The sequence below is a fragment of the Zea mays genome, chromosome 10 (genome assembly GCF_902167145.1).
Source record: "Zea mays cultivar B73 chromosome 10, Zm-B73-REFERENCE-NAM-5.0, whole genome shotgun sequence".
Taxonomy (NCBI): Eukaryota; Viridiplantae; Streptophyta; class Magnoliopsida; order Poales; family Poaceae; genus Zea; species Zea mays.
The window spans coordinates 7940493-7957317 of record NC_050105.1 but is presented as its reverse complement, the minus strand read 5'-3'; positions in this window follow the sequence as shown (position 1 = coordinate 7957317).

Sequence of the window (16825 nt, the reverse complement as noted above, 5' to 3'; positions counted from 1 at the left end):
CACACCCTTCGGCACGTATTGCTTCATCAGAATGCCGGAGGGACTGAAGAACGCTAGGTCCACCTTCTCTCGCCTCACCAAGACAGTGCTCGTGAGCCAAGTCGGCCGAAACATATTCACGTACGTGGATGACATTGTCGTCACCAGCAAAAACAAAGAGGACCATCTGGCCGACCTCGTAGAAACATTCGCGAATATGCGAGACACGCGACTTCGCTTAAACCCCGAGAAGTGTGTCTTCGGCATTCGCCAGGGGAAGATACTGGGCTACCTGGTGTCGCACCGCGGGATCGAAGCCAACCCGACCAAGATCCAGGCTATCATCAACATGACGCCTCTGCAGTCAGCCAGAGACGTCCAACGTCTGACAGGAAGATTGGCCGCCCTCAACAGATTCATTTCCAAGTCCGCAGAGCGAAGCCTACCTTTCCTCAAAACGCTACCCGACGCAAAAGACTTTGCATGGGGACCAGAGCAAGCGGCGGCCTTCGCATCACTAAAGCAGCACCTGTCAGAGTTGGCAATCCTTACTAACCCCAACCCCTCGCTACCCATGTTGCTCTACGTCGCAGCTTCGCCACACGCAGTCAGCGCAGCATTGGTCCAAGAGCAGGCCAGAGAGGGCACAAATCGGCAGTGTCTAGTTTATTACGTCTCCGAAGTCCTCACGACTTCCAAATGCAACATGACGGAGTTGGAGAAAATTGCCTATGCAGCCGTTATGGCATCGCGCAAATTGCGCCACTATTTCGAAGCATTCAAGGTACGGGTCACCTCGGACAGGGGACTCGGCGAATTATTCAGAAATCCGGAGGCGTCTGTCCGGATCGCCAAATGGGCAGCCGAGCTCTCCGGTTACCATATTACCTTCGAGCCTAGGACGGCCATCAAGTCACAAGTCCTGGCAGACTTCATCGTTGACTGGACAGGGCCAATAACACAGCCGGACGCGCCTGCAGAGAAGGTGTGGACCATCCATTTCAACAGGCGCATGGTGCCATGCGGGGGCAGGCGCAGCTACAGTCATCACATCACCCACAGGGGTCAAGCACAGATACGCAGCACGCCTCAACTTTGCTTTGGAGTCCGACAGATGCACCAACAATGTAGCGGAGTACGAAGCTGTCATCCTCGGCCTTCGCAAGCTACGGGCACTTGGTGTCACTACATGCATAATCAAAACAGACTCCAAAGTAGTTGCCGGCCATGTCGAAAAAGATTACGCAGCAAAAGACCCCGCACTCATGCAGTATCTCACGGCTGCCCGCATTCTTGAGAGACAATTTAAGGGCTTTACCTTGCAGCATGTGGACCGAGCCAAGAACGAGGAGGCCGATGCATTGGCCAAAGCAGCAGCCAAAGGCAAGGCCTTGCCCTCCGACGTGTTCTACCATGTCATCGGCACGCCAGCCGTCCGCAGCCCAGAGGGCCTACAAATAACCAACGACACCGAAGGCCACCGCATAGTCAACCTCATCATGACCGAAGACTGGCGAGCACCAATCACCCTGTTCCTGCAGGGATATTACCATCCAAGCGACATCAACGAGGCCAAGCGCCTCAAGCACCAAAGCCGAGACTTCGCACTCTTTGAGGGCCAGCTTTACAAGAAGGGGGGTCAGCCAACCCATGCTTAAATGTGTCACCGAGACCGAAGGCGTCCAAATCCTGCGCGAAGTCCACAGTGGAACTTGTGGCTCTCACGCGGGGCCTAGGGCCCTCGCTGCTAAGGTGATCCGCCAAGGCTTCTACTGGCCCGCTATGATTTGCGCCGCGAATCGAGTCACGAGGTCGTGCGAAGCCTGCCAGAAGTTTTCCCCCCGTTCGGGCAACCCTTCGCAATTCACAAAGCTGATCGCCCACACGTGGCCCCTTCAGCGCTGGGGCCTGGACATTGTCGGACCACTACCCACGGCCCAAGGGAACCTCAAGTTCACCTTCGTCGTCGTCGAGTATTTTACCAAGTGGATCGAGGCAAGGGCAGTATCCACAATAACGTCGAAGACTGCCCAGAAATTCTTCTGGCAAAACATTGTTTGCCGATTCGGAGTCCCGTCCGACCTCACAGTTGACAACGGCAAACAATTTGACAGCCAGGACTTCAAGGACTTCTGCTTCTCCATTGGCACCAAGCTTGCCTTCGCCTCAGTATACCACCCACAATCCAACGGCGTCGTGGAGCGTGCCAACGGCAAAATATTCACGGCCATCAAAAAAATGCTTCTCGACAACAAGAAGGGTAAATCGGCCGACCTGCTACCTAAAGCAGTATGGGCGCTGAACACGACTGAGTGCCAGGCGACTAGGTTCACTCCCTTCCGCCTGCTATATGGATCGGAGGCCATGACCCCGCAGGAAATAAAACATGGGTCAACACGGACAAGCACTTCAGCCGTCCCCGACGTAGACGAACCAACTTCCAAGGACCTCATCGACGGAGCCCGTGTCTTCACCCTGCAGGCCCTCAACAAATACCAAGCTCAAACAAAAGCATGGCGCGACCACACAGTCGTCCCAAGAGAATTCAACGAAGGGGACCTCGTACTCGTCCGAACAACTCAGACAGAGTCACGGGGCAAGCTGGAGCCAAAGTGGGAGGGTCCCTTCATCGTCAAGATGAAGGCGTCCCCTAGCGCATACAGGCTAACAACGCCATCCGGCGAAGACCTAGAGCATTCCTGGAATATTAATAATCTCCGCAAATTTTTTGTTTGAATCCTCAGGGCTAACACGCCCTTGTAACTCACCAAACAGTATCATTCCGGCCCGCACTCTTTTCCTCCCGGGGGGTGAGGTTTTTAATGAGGCGGAGCCATGTAATATACACGCAAAAATCCCCCGCAAAAATTCAGACAATGTCGAAAAAGACCGCATCGACGGTCTTCGGCATTCGACCACAACGAAGTCACCGCGAGGGGCAGCGCTGGCCACCCTCGCGTGCGACACTCCGCGCAAAAGTCGCCTAAGGGTGCAGCCGGACTAGCACAATAAGTGCACAAAACCACTCTCCGTGCAAAAAGTCGCCTAAGGGTGCAGCCGGACTAGCACAATAAGTGCACAAAACCACTCTTCGTGCAAAAAGTCGCCTAAGGGTGCAGCCGGACTAGCACAATAAGTGTGCAAAATCGAAGTCTTTTCCAAAAGACTCTCCGTGCAAAAGTTGCCTAAGGGTGTAGCTGGACTAGCACAATAAGTATGCAACATCGAAGTCTTTTTCAAAAGACTCTCCGTGCAAAATCCGCTTAAGGGTGCAGCCAGAATAATAGGCACGAAAAATCGAAGTCTTTTCCAAAAGACTCCGCGCAAAAGTCGCCTATGGGTGCATCCGGAATAACAGGTACGCAAAATCGAAGTCTTTTCCAAAAGACTCCGTACAGAAGTCCCCTAAGGGAGCGGCCTGATCAACGAAAGCGCGCAGCTTCATCACACAAAATTATGGTTACATACACATAGCGAGGGCATCACATATTACATTGGCTCAACCTTCAGGATGATACCCATCTCCCTGTAGTTGAACAGCATTATCCTCAGTTCCTCACCCTCGAACAGATTTCGCAGCTCCCCCTCACCTACACTCACCCCAATCAGCGAGGACAACAATTCTCGCTTCCCAGCCCCATCCACGCGAAGACGACCTCTCTCCACCTCGCTACGATAACGCCTACCACTTCGCGACAATTCACTCACTCTCCGCTTTGCCACCGCCCTCCGCCGCCTATACCCAGTACTCGCGCCTGGGAGTTCCTCGGAACCCTCCGCGCACGGTGAAGGCTCCGCTGCAGCCACATCCAACACCGCAAAATAATCCAAGTCCTCATCTGAAGACTCCTATGTCCACGCAATCGAACTCCCAGAATCATCAGACTCAAAACACTTAGACACAGAGCCAAATGAATCGTCATCAGCAGCCACGGTCGAAGCCACCACAAAAATATCATTGTCAGTAGCGGTTGCATGCGCAGGCCCAGATCCAAGAACCTGCGCAGCAACCGAGGTTCAGTATCACACAAACAAAATTTACAAACTCCTCAACACCTATTCAGCCACCTGCGAAGGCCCGGCCATGGCTGTGGGGTCTTCGGCTGCCAGCTCGGCCACCACATTCGGGGTGGCTTCGCCCGTCGGCGCAGGGGCTGGTGCGGGGTCTTCGCCGGTCGCAGCGGGTGCAGGGATCGCCGAGGTGCCTTCACCGGCATCCGGTGGTGGCACCGGACCGACCTCCGCGGCCTCGGGCAGCGCGCCATCCAGACCAACAAGGTCCTCAACGTCTTCGGCATGAGCCATCTGCAGCAACAGCACACTCATTTAGCAAAACCACACATACCCACACATACAACCACACAAGAAACAACCTTTATGTGCTCTTTCGCCCGGTTGGACCAATACCTGACCGCCTCTCGGCCGTGTGGACCCCACATCCTATCAAAAAGTGTCCCCGCCGACTGCTTCACCACAGGGTCTTCGACCTTGAAAATTTCACGTTCAAAGTTCTCATCCGCTTGGTCGAAGACCTCGTAGTGCCTGCACCCCTCGCGGGACAAAGCATTCATGGCCCCCTCGCAGGTGACGAGGGAGGCGAAGGACATGAAGCCTGTCACAATGGTCAGGAGCACCATCAGCTCCTCCTGCAACCATTCCAGGAAGCGAAGGCCTGCTTCTTGGCCAGGCACTTCGAAGTCAGCAGTCCGCGCACCCAGCTCGCGGTACGCGTCCACAAACTGCGCGTGCGTCCGCTCGACTTCCACGCGCGTCGAAGACTCGACCTTGTCCACGCGGCTGTGCAGGGCGTTGAACCTCGCCTCTAGCTCCTCGGCGCGTTGGCGGGCGAGACTGCCCTCCGCCCTCGCCACCTTGGCTTCGGCCTGCGCAGCCTGCGCATCAGCGATGGCCTTGTTCGCCTCCCTCCTCTCCTCCGCCAACAGGCACCGGAGATCCGTCTTCTCGGCCTCCATGGCGGCCACCTTCTCCGACAGTCTGCGGTTCTTGCTTTCCGCAGGCGACTTCTCCCGCACAGCATCCGCGTGCTGTGCCCGGAGACGCTCGACCTCGGCAGCAACGTCCGCAGTCAAGGCACCCGACGCAACGAGATCGACGAAGTCGGCCGCCTGACAAAGAAACCCATGAGATCCGAATCCTCATAAAAACAACAAATATCGAAGTCCAACGCAACTTACTTGCTTCAGCTGATGCGATGCTTCCCTCAGTCGCTGAGACATGGAGCCCGCCACGTCCTTAGCGGCAGCGGCCGATAGAATCTCGCCGCTCACGCAGAAAGTGGCCCACGGGTCCCGTGTGGTACCCTTCGCCACCATCGCCGTCAGCGAAGTGGTCACCACCGGAGGCGGGACAACAGCCAGTTGCCCCTCGCCCAAACCTGCACCATGACACTGGTTAAAGACTTCGTTGACCTAAAAAACAGAAGAAGGTCTTAACTTACCAACAAGATAATCGTTCACACTGATGTCCGTGTCGAAGTCGGCAATGCTTCGCGCCGGCGAAAGCGGCCTTCGCCCTTTCACGACCCCGCCCGGGGGTGGCTTGCTCCCGCCAGAGGCGGCAGCTTTCGTACTCGCCGGCGCCTTGTCGTGCCCGGGGGTGGCCGTTTTCGCAGCCGGCACCGTCTTGCTACTGCCAGAGGCAGTAGCCTTCGCGCTCCCCCGCGCCCGTTTCGCCTCGCGTATTGGATCCGCGATCCTGACAACCGCCCGGCGTTTCTGCACAGCGTCTTGACGATCCTTCTCCATCACTGCCGATACAACAGCAGCAATATTCCGCTCGTAAGGAAAAACCTTCAAGTCGCGTGCCATGCGGGACGTAAAGAAGTCTTCGCCAACCGCGCGGGGGATCGGAACATTCTTGGGCCATCGACCCCCGGTAACCTCCAGCATTCGCGTCGAAGACTCCCGGAGCTCGGGCGAAGACATCCTTCCCCCGAGGGCTGCGCACGTCCCCATCAAATCCACAGCAAAACTTTCAAAGACCCCCACCCCCCCCCACTGCAATACCTAATTTTCTCTTTTTAGTGGCCGGGGCAGCCTCCTGTGAAGGCCCTTCCTCGGTCACGTCCACCGGTTTCTTCCCGCGGCGGTCGGCAGTGTCCTCCCCGGGATAACCACCGTACGACAAGCAATCCAATTCGAAGACCCGATTCAATCTAACATTGGACCCACGGATATCCCAGCTCCGCAGACCCTCTATCCTCGGCACATAGCGCCCCACAATCCTCGCGGCACCGTCTTCCGCTTCATGCACGAATGCGGCGGGATCCCGGCCGTGCAGATCCAACGTGAAGGCTGGACTTCGCACCCGCTGCCTGCCCAGGGAGGGCATCTCGCAAGGGCATACTTCGCCCAGCGCCCAGCCATGTGCCAAGGGCCACACCCCAAACTCGATAAATTCCTCAACTAAATCGCGCTCGCTACTCATGCGGGCCGCGCACCGAAGGGCTCCTTCGTCTTCATCATCCTCTACCACCTCAAATTGCGGGTACGCCACATAATAATGGGAGCACATCACGGCCACGGGGAGCCCTGGGTGGTCTTCGAGTTCGCCATCGGAAACATAAAACCAGAAATCCCACCAGTTGCCCCACTTATTGCGAGCACAGGGAAATAACTCTACGACTTCGATTGAAGTCTTTCCGGTCCTTGGAGTAAACGTGCACAATCCGAACTATGCAATCTTATGTCCAATTTTCCTTTTCTGCCAGAGCAGACAATAATATTTGGCGAAGACCTCCACAGAAGGCCGACCACCATACGAGGTCACCGCCCAGACATACTTCGCCAGGGCCACCACGACATTCGGAGTCAGCTGGTGGACCTGGACCTCAAACCTCTGCAGGACCTCCGCCACAAAGCGATGTGCAGGCAGACGAAGGTCGGCGGTGAAAAACACCTCAAACACGAGCAACTCGCCCTTGGGCTCAGGAACCTCCTCCGCCCCTGGGACACGACCCACTCCGCTGCCAAAATATTCAAGATGCTGCATGTCCTGCACGCGAACCGAGGAAATCCGCGAAACGCTGAACTCCACCGTGTCACCCGGACGTAGCTCCTCCACCGCCACATTGCTCAAGGTATCCTCGGACGATGCGTCGGCCGGCGGCGTAGTTGCAGCAGACGAGGAAGAAGACGGCATGGCTACGTACCGTCGGCGGCGGCGAGCGGTCTGCTTGACGTGGGCCAGATCTCCGACGAGCAGGAGCAAGGAGGGCAGGAGAGCGGGCGAGCGGTTGCAAAAGGAGGCTAGAGTTTTGCGGCGTGCAGAAAGAGAACCTGACCAGCGCCACCCCACCCCACCCCCCCCCCCCCCCCCTTTTATACACAGGACGCGACGCTTCGGGAAACCCGCAGTCCAACAGTACCGCGTCCGTCAACGGTCACATCAAAAACCCCCGTGGAACCACTTTGAGCGAGGGCAGCGTCTCCACCATCTAGCGACGTCTTCGGTACCAGATGACTTAGTCGAACTAGTCCCTCGGAGGGCAAATGTTGGGGCAAAGGCGAAGGCGCTACCCTTCGCTCCAGCCTTCGTCTATCTCGCTGCACCAACAGAAGCAGAACGACCGGCGAGGTCCACCCTTCGTCTTCTACACTACAAGACGAAGGCCTACGGCGACGTCGCCCCGTCCAACGTCCTCACCCGACCTGGAGTCCCACGTGGGATTCGGCCCATTGTAACAGGCCCCGCACGGAGAAGTGTGTTACGGGCCCTATTTGTAATGGCTTTTCCGTAATGACAGTCTGTAACCCTCCTTTATAGGAATATTTTGGGGATAGTCCAAGTGCCTGAGGGTACATGCGTCCTTACATCGAGACGCTGGGCACTCAGGCACCTATAAATACCCCCGTACAGTGCCCTTGAGAGGTTGGATTAACAGAGTGATTGCCATCTCGAGTTGAAACCTTGTTTATGCTACTTTTACTCCCCCGTTGGATCAACTTGCCCAGGAGAGCAAGTTCCAACAAGCTCCAATGTCATTCCTAATGGAATGCGGAGCTGTGTCATCACCTAGTAAAGGTGAAAGAGCTCCAAAGTCGTTCCTAAGAGAATGCAAAGCTCAATCATGGTTGTTCCTTATATGCAGGCACAAAGGTTGTAGACAATTAGGTCCATTCTACATGCCAGGGCCAAGATCCGAAGGCTTTGTTCCGAGTAAAATACCACATGATTGGTTTCACGCGCAACAAAGCATTCAAAGTAGAACAAGGCAAAATAATGTGGAATATAAAACATTATATTACAATGAAAGACTGTTCAGCTACATAATTGTTCAAAAACAAATGACTTTGACATTAGAAAGCTTTGACGTCCTCAAAGCTTCGGCTTCGCTTCATTTCTTCATCTTCTTTTTAGCCTCCTAATTCTATAACAAAGGCACACAACAATTTAGATAAGTTTCTCTTTCCAAGGAAAAAAGTAGGGAGAAGGAAAAACAAACCTTCTTCGTGTAGGCTTTGGCCTCTAAGGCAGCTAGCTACCAACCTCCCTTGCTCTAGACCTCCAAGAAAAATTTCTTTGTAGTAGCCAACCCGTTCTTTGTAGGTTTCTTTATATCTTCGACACTTATGTCGAAGCTGGCCTTGTTGATTTCTGCTATATGGCTGCAACCCGCTTTCTCTAACACGGATGTCATCCCGCGTGATCCAATAATTGCACAGTAGTCGCTTCGGGTGGTAATGACACCTTCGAGCTCCTACAATTCCTTTTTGGCCCAAGAAAGTGCACTGCCAATATCTCCCTCGCCATAAGAACTCTTTCTTGAGGATGCGCCAATAGAAGAAAAGATTTCTTTTAAGATGTTAAAGTAGCGGGAGGCAACTCCGAAGCAGTGATCTCGAAGATGGCTTAAGGCTTCCAACAAACTTTTGTTCTCTTCATCCTTAGTAATGGTGCTTTCTTGTGCTTTCTTAAGTTCAGCACGAAGCTTCTCTAATAGGAACGGGGGGTGCCCGATCTTCCGTCAGGTGAAGATAACTATCGATTTGGTGGAGATGTCACACAGACGATCCAGCTTCCAATCAACACGACTAGAACCCCGCAATCGCAGCACCACTTCTCCTCTGGTTATCAACCGTGCACTGCACGATTGACCTCGCCACAAGGGCTAATTCCTGCCTGAGAATCGAAGACACAAGCAAGAACAAGAAAGAACACAATCTAGAATATTGCAGATGAATGATTAAGCTCACAAGTTGGGGTCTCACAAACCGATCGACGGCGGCTGTTCTCGACAGATCTAAACTTAAGCAAAACCCAACCCTAATGTGACGGCGGCTGCTGAATAAATAGAGTATTAGGGCGTGCGTGAACCCTGGATTCGCCTCTAATGGGCTCCGACACGATACACGAGCCAACGGCCCAACAGACGGTGTCGCAGCACCAAAACAGAATCTGAACTCTAACTTGTTTCGACGATTCCCGTTGACTTCGGATGAATTTTAGGGTGGAACTAGTTGGGTTGGTTAGATAATCTCCTTATCTTTCCAACCATATCAAGTCTGTTGCAATCAGAGTCCGGATGCATCTTGGGCGTCCATTTTAGTGCAGACTGGTCTTGGAACCCGAGATGGAGTTCACAGCCGAGTTGGACTTGATCTCCTTCCTGTTGTGGCGCCCTTGCTGCTCCTCCTCAACACCTAGGCCTTTCCCAAGTCCTTGCTGGTCCTCTCCAATGTTCCTAATCATCAAAACATCCATGGTCCCAAACGTAAGCTCTGAAACACAATTGACTAGGGTAGAACGTACCTAGAGATTTAGCTGGCGTGCACGCGATCGTGTTATCAGTTCATTCATTGTATGTATAGAAGTGATGTCCTCATCATCCTCCTCCTCTTGAATTGGAGTCGTCCTCGACTCGATCTCATCTTCGTCACCCATATATGGCTTCAAATCTGAAATGTTAAAGGTGGGACTAACCCGAAAATCTGGAGGCAACTCAGGTGGTAATCCAGGGGGTATCTCAGAGGGAAACACATCCATGTCCTCATCATTCTCATTAGATTCATTATGTGTTTTTTCAGCTTCCTCCTTCAATCTCTCAGCTTCGAAAACCTTTTCTTTCAAAGATGATATTTCAATTTCTTTTTCTTCCAGAGAGCTTCGAAGCTTTTTGGCTTTGTCTTGAAGCTTTGACAAGGCAGCTTCGTGCTCTTTGTCCTCTTTGTCTTGTTGAAGCTTCAAAGCTTTGCTTAACATTAGTGTCTATGTTAAAGAGCAGAAACAAAAACCATTAAGTTATGCACTATGTGTTTCGAAGCTCCATTCACAATAAAAAGAGAGACGAGAGAGGAAGTAGGCAGAAATATCCCTTTGCTTTGATGTTTGTGTAAGCCAAGCTTTGTGAAAGTTTTTGTTTCTTCAAATTGCTAAGTTGACCTTCGACCTTTAGAAACCCAACATTTCGGCTAATGTTCTTTACAATCCTAGATTCGTCCAAATTTTGGACACACGTTAGAATTTCGTCCCCACCAAATATCGTAGCCCTAGGACGGTAACCTATAGCTTCGACTTCATTCTCCACATCCAAAGCTTCTTCATCGCTGAGCTCTCCTCCGACAATATGCCTTACAAAAAATCCAAATTCTTCTACCTCATCACCAGTCGACGGGGCAGGTTCGGCTACCTTCGTCCCAAGGATAGTGAAAGGGAATTAGGCTTACACTTAGTTCCTAATTGATTTTGGTGGTTGAATTGCCCAACACAAATAAATGGACTAACTAGTTTGCTCTAGTCTATAAGTTATACAGGTGCCAAAGGTTCACATTTAGTCAATAAAAAGACCAAGATTTGGGTTCAACAAAGAGAGCAAGGGATAACCGAAGGCAGCCCTGGTCTGGCGCACCGGACTGTCCGGTGTGCCACCGGACAGTGTCCGGTGCACCAGGGGCACTCGAGGCTGAACTCTTCACCTTCGGGAAAACACAGAGGCGCTCCGCTATAATTCACCGGATTGTCCGGTGTACACCGGACAGTGTCCGGTGCTCCAAGAGAAGAGCGACTTTGAACTCGCTGGTTTCGAGGATCCGCTCCGCTAAAATTCACCGGACTGTCCGGTGTACACTGGACTGTCCGTTGAGCCAGCGGAGCAACGACTACTTCGCGCCAACGGTCACCTGCAAGCGCATTTAATGCACGCCAGAAGCGCGCAGAAGTCAGGCACGCGCGAAACGGTGCACCGGACAATCTACAGTACTTGTCTGGTGTACACCGGACAGCCAGGCGGGCCCAAAAGTCAGAAGCTCCAACGGTCAAATCCCAACGGCCTGGTGACGTGGATGGCACACCGGACACTGTCTGGTGTGCACCGGACTGTCCGGTGCACCATGCGACAGACAGCCCCACCAAACGGCTAGTTTGGTGGTTGGGGCTATAAATACCCCCAACCACCCCACATTCAAGTCATCCAAGTTTTCACACTTCAAACCACTTACAAGAGCTAGGCATTCAATGCAAGACACACCCAAGTGATTGTAACACCCCAGGTGTTACCCTGGCTAGAGCCACTTTGGCACTAGAAGCTGTGTTTACAATGGTGAAGACTTAGGGCACCATATACTCTTGTGCTAATCAAGTTGCCAATGACATAAGAAGCATTACTCTAATCCTTGCACACTTACTACCTTGGATAATAGGGGGAGAAGAACCCTAGACCTCTCCAAAGCCCTACCTTCCAAAACCCTAAGTAAGGGGGGGGAAGGAGAGTGAGCAAGTGGGCAAAGCATGTGTAACTTTTACCCAAACCCTAAGCAACATTTTAACCATCAATTAAGGGGGGGAAATATTGCAAAAAGGCCCTGGAGAAACCCCATTTCAAATCTCCAAGTGGAGAGAGAGCTAGAGCTCTCTATTTCCCTCTAAGTCACATTTTAGCCCTAATTCAAAGATCAGCCGTGTTCACCTTGAAGATGGCGCCAAAACCACTTGGGTTCTATACCAAAAATGTGCTATACCACTTAAGGCACCCCTGGAAAAATTTGAGACCGAGACTCAGATGTTTGACAACACTTGACATCAGTTTTGTCGCTGAGCGGGCAGTGAGACAAGCCAGATTTGGCGCCCGTCTATCTCCCGATCTAGGGCGTATCATCCCTTGGAACTCACACATGTGAGATAGCCCTAGGTGCCAGGAGGAGGTCTGCGCCGGATTCATGGCGAGATTCGCACGTTTGCGATCTCTGGAGACGTTTGAACACGGGAAGAAACTCACCTCCACGTGTTCGACGCCTTCTGCCCGCGCCAGAGCACGCTCGCGCGCGTCCCCGCATGCCCCGCGCTGCGCCCGAGCCAAACCCGCGCTGTGGCCCGCGCCCGAGCTTATAAAGCCCTCCCAGGCTTCGACTACCCCCTTCCGCGCACCCTCCACACCTCACCGGAGTTAGCTCGTCGCCGTTTGCCAGTGCGCAGCGAGTCCGCGGCCGCCCAACCCCTCTGCCACCATAGACCGGCCAGCAGAGCCATCCCCAACCCCGTCCTGCCCTCGGAGAAGCTTGTGCACACCTCCGTGAGGCTCCCCGAGCAAGGAATCGGAGTTTCCTTCGCCGGAGAAGCCAGTCCACGCTCGCCGGAGCTCTCGACCCCGCCGGAGTACGTGGACCGGGTAAACCACTCCACCATCCTTCGATTCCTTGTGCACACAGTCGTTGCGTGACCCCGTGAAGCTCACCGTGCCCTCGGATTGAACCAGTTCGCCGTGGTTTGGCCGGTATACTCGCCGCCGACGAGGACACCCGCCTGCCCGCGTGGACCGGGCGATTCCGGCCATCTCCGACGTCGAGCCGTACCTCGACGTGACCACCAGAGTCTCCCCGAGCCGACCCCACCCTTCGCCGGACCTCCCTCGCCGCCGGTAAGCCGCGCCGCCCTTTTCTTTCCCACGGTTATTGTTTGCATAAGGGGAAGGACTGCGGGTGAGAGGGAGAAAAGGTCAGGGGGTTTTGTGAAATGTCAGAGACACAGGGGAATAGTGGCGTGGGGGTAGATTTGTGAAGGTGGAATTAGTTTAAACCCAGGGACCTCGGTGTAAACTGTTTTTCCAGGAAACTCTTTTTAAATTTTATTTTAAATTAAACAGAGACTTTAAAAATTCATAACTTATGATTAGTTCATCCAAATTTGGTCAAACAAATTTTGTCAGACTCCAATTAATGTAACCTATTTAAGAAAAATATAAAACCCCTTGGTGCTGTGGAAAACTTAAAAGTTCTGATTTAATGTTAGTTTTGGCCAAAAGCTCAATAATAATAAGAAAAATAGTTAGGCTATTTGGCTAGGGTTAGGAAAAATTGGGGAAGTTTATATTTACCTACTAACCTGTTTAAAAATGTTGAACCTCTCTGTCCACTCCATTTAAGTTAGTTTTACCCCTTATTCTATAATATGCTTAAGGATAAGGAAAATAGAAAATGTAATTAAATTAATGAACCAGAGAGTACCCCTATTTTTTGTTAGGTTACTTATTCAATATAGTTCACTGGAAAAATATATCATACCCTCTTTTAGTGTAAAATAAGTAAAATCTCTTTTGTTTTAATAAAACAAGTGAAACTTAGAAAAACTCTACAAAAATAACCCCAAGGTAAAAACACCCCCACCCTTGGGATAACTATTGTTTTATTAGAGAGAACTTAGGAAAAATATGAAATCTGCTGTTTGACATTTTTCAAATAATAATGTAGTAGAAAGTGCCTTTTTGACATTAAACTTAAGAAAATCATAACTAAATAACCACCCCTTAGTTTTCTGTGATTTTTAGCACAGAGACCTATTATTACTATGAGATGCCAGCAAAAATAACCTTTAGGACAGAACCTACCCCTAACTAAGAGGTGTAGTGTAAAGTGGCCCATTTTGCCTAACTATTGTTATTTTTGTTTAAAGCCTAGCTTTTATACTTTAAGCCTCAAATTCTTAAAACAAGCTAGAGTAGCCAGTGACAACCCACTGTAATTTTTACAGAATTTTTGGAAATTATTAAAACCCTGTTGTAGTTCAAACCTACACAAAAAACCCTAAATGGAAATTAAGGAAAGAAAAATGAAAGATGTGAATTAATGTTATCCTAAAACCTTTGTAATCTGTCCACTAAAATGTATCAAGACAATACCAATCCACTATGTTATCATCCTCACTAAACACCCAAGCCTAAAGAATATTAAGCCTAACCCACTGGAAGCCCCGCAGGACTAAGAAACCCTAAGTTAATTCTTGACTTAGTTTCTTTAGCTTAATGTTCTTAAATCTTGCATAATCATGACATACATGTTCATTGCATTTCGATAGACTGTAATCTTGCTGACGGAGAGTACATCCTCGTGCCGGAGCAAAGAGCTGCTCAGGAGGTAGCCCCAGATCCAGCACCCGAGCCTGCACCAGAGGACCTGCCTGCCACTGCTTTGGAAGGCAAGCCCCGGTTTTATGCATAACCTATTATTTATGCTATTTTAATTCACTTAATGATTGTAGGTTTGATTGTGCACTTAGGTGTAGGAGTTGTTTGGAACCCTAGTTGCATGATCTCAGGAATCCCTTTTGAGATGAATACTAGTATGACAGGTCGAGTAGTTGCTTTATTTAATTAGGATCTCGGTAGAAGACGAGTGATTTTTCTAGCACTCGCGCGAGATCAGGAAATTGATTGTACCCACTTTCACACTGTCATGATACTAGTTGGTGGACAACAATCCATGGGGATTGGTTGTTTACGTGATGGAAAATGGAATAAGGATTAACGTGTGGATACCTGTGTCAAGCGTTTGAACGTACTAAGCACATGCCGAGAAATATGGTAAATCGGTAAGCCTAGTACCTGATTGAACCTGGCAGTAGATTTTGCCCCTCACGCGACCTGAGATGAGGTCTCCCATTCCGGTTATGGTGGGTACAAGTGCGGTCACTGCACGACGGCCAGTCGGGGTCAGTGAGGCATTGTACGCCAAGGCGGTGAGCCCTGATCTGCTGACGGGGAATCGATGGGGACGGTTGATGTGTGTGGGGACGGAGTGCCCCTACATGTCGTGTGTTTAGGTTTACCTTGCAAGGATAAAAACTCGATTTGAATCGTCTGCTTCTCGCAGCTAATGAGACTGCTTGATCCATTGTACTGCATTGAGTAATAAGTGGAAGTATGATGAGTTGAGATAAGATGTTGATTGTTAATAATGCTTGCTACCATGTATGAGTAGATAGTCCACTTTTAGCCTTAAGAGAGTCACACTTAACTTTGATTAAGTTAAAATCTTGATTTAGAAACTCAGCTAGTGCTTTTGGCAACCAAACCCCACAGCCAAACAGCTGCATGTCTAGAGGTAGAGGAGTAGACTCCTCACACCGGGTAAGTCTAGCTGAGTATTAGTATACTCAGCCTTGCTTGTGGCATAATTTTTTTACAGGTTCTCTAGAGGAGATGGTTGCTGGGATAACTTGGTCGTCCACCTTGCCACCGGGTTGGACTGTCGAGTGGGACCCTGCCTCGGCTGAGGAGGAGCATGAGGAGTGATGGGACAGGCTTCCCCATCTCTCTGTTTAATTACCGTTAGTTTTATTCCGCTGCACTTCGAACAATGATGGTTACTTTTGCAAAAACTTCAATGATGATGATGGTGATGTAATAATTTAACATTGTGACATGTATGGTTTTATGCTTTATTGTATTTGCTCTGTGACTCACCTTCGAGTGAGATTGTGGTACTTGATCCTGTCAGTGGCCGTGTTGGACTAGATCCGAGGGATTGACGGGTTATTCCCATTTAAGTGTGGTCTAGCCTCTGAGGCGGGACTTGGACACTTAAGTTGGAATAATTCGGGCAGTTCCGCCACAGCTGGTATCGGAGCTTGTACCACCACAGAGGAATCAATAAAATGTAAATACCATAAATTTTCTAAATAAAACTTGATAGAAACAAGGTTGGATAGATAGTAGGACGAGCAGGATAGACCTAGGACGCGAAGCCTTAGGATAATAGAAGGGTAGCTTGGTGGCTAAGTAACTAGGCCCTACAGGCCACTTTTACGGGATGGGAGTTCCTCCCTACTTCTTTTATCTTATTGTGAGGTCGTTCAGGACGAGCATGCATGCATTCATAACTAAGCAACGGATAACTGAGTAAAAAACTTAAAAACAAGATAACAACTAACTAGGTCCCTAGTGCCTTTTTACTTAACTAGAGACAGGCTGAGTTTTACTTTTCCTTATTCTTTTTTATAATTCTTTTTCTTTTACTTACGCTTAACCGTACACAGATGACTTCCCACGGATCCTCCGATGACGGAAATGCACTGACCCACACTGACGGGCTTGCACGAGAGGGCTTTCCCCGCATTTTGTGGGAGGTACTTCAGGGGGCTGGATACACGACACCCCCTCAGTACGCGGTGCAGCAGTTCGAGAAGCACCGAGTGCCTCGTTGTAGGGTGAGGATGACCTTGGAGCCTCATCCCCTACAGCCAGGATGGCGCTCCTTGGACTCCGAGTCTTTCGGGTACTGGGCAGAGGACACGATCGAGGCGATCGCTCTGCATGGATTGACTACCTTCTGCGGATTCCATCCCTTGGAGCTGGCTACCCACCCCATTGGCTTGTTCCCCGCTGAGAAGGAGGACGACCCAATGTGGAAGGATCGGGTGGAACATGCCAAGGACATCTGGGCCATCTACCCAGGTCAGACTGCGCACCTGACAGTACGGTGCATGAATGCTCTGTACCGTCTGCAGGTGATGCGCGGTGAGGCCATGTCCCATCTGATGGCACTGCTGGAGGCAACAAAGATCACGTTGGATAACAGAGAGGAGCTCGTGGTTGATCTATCTCAAGAAATGGTGGAGA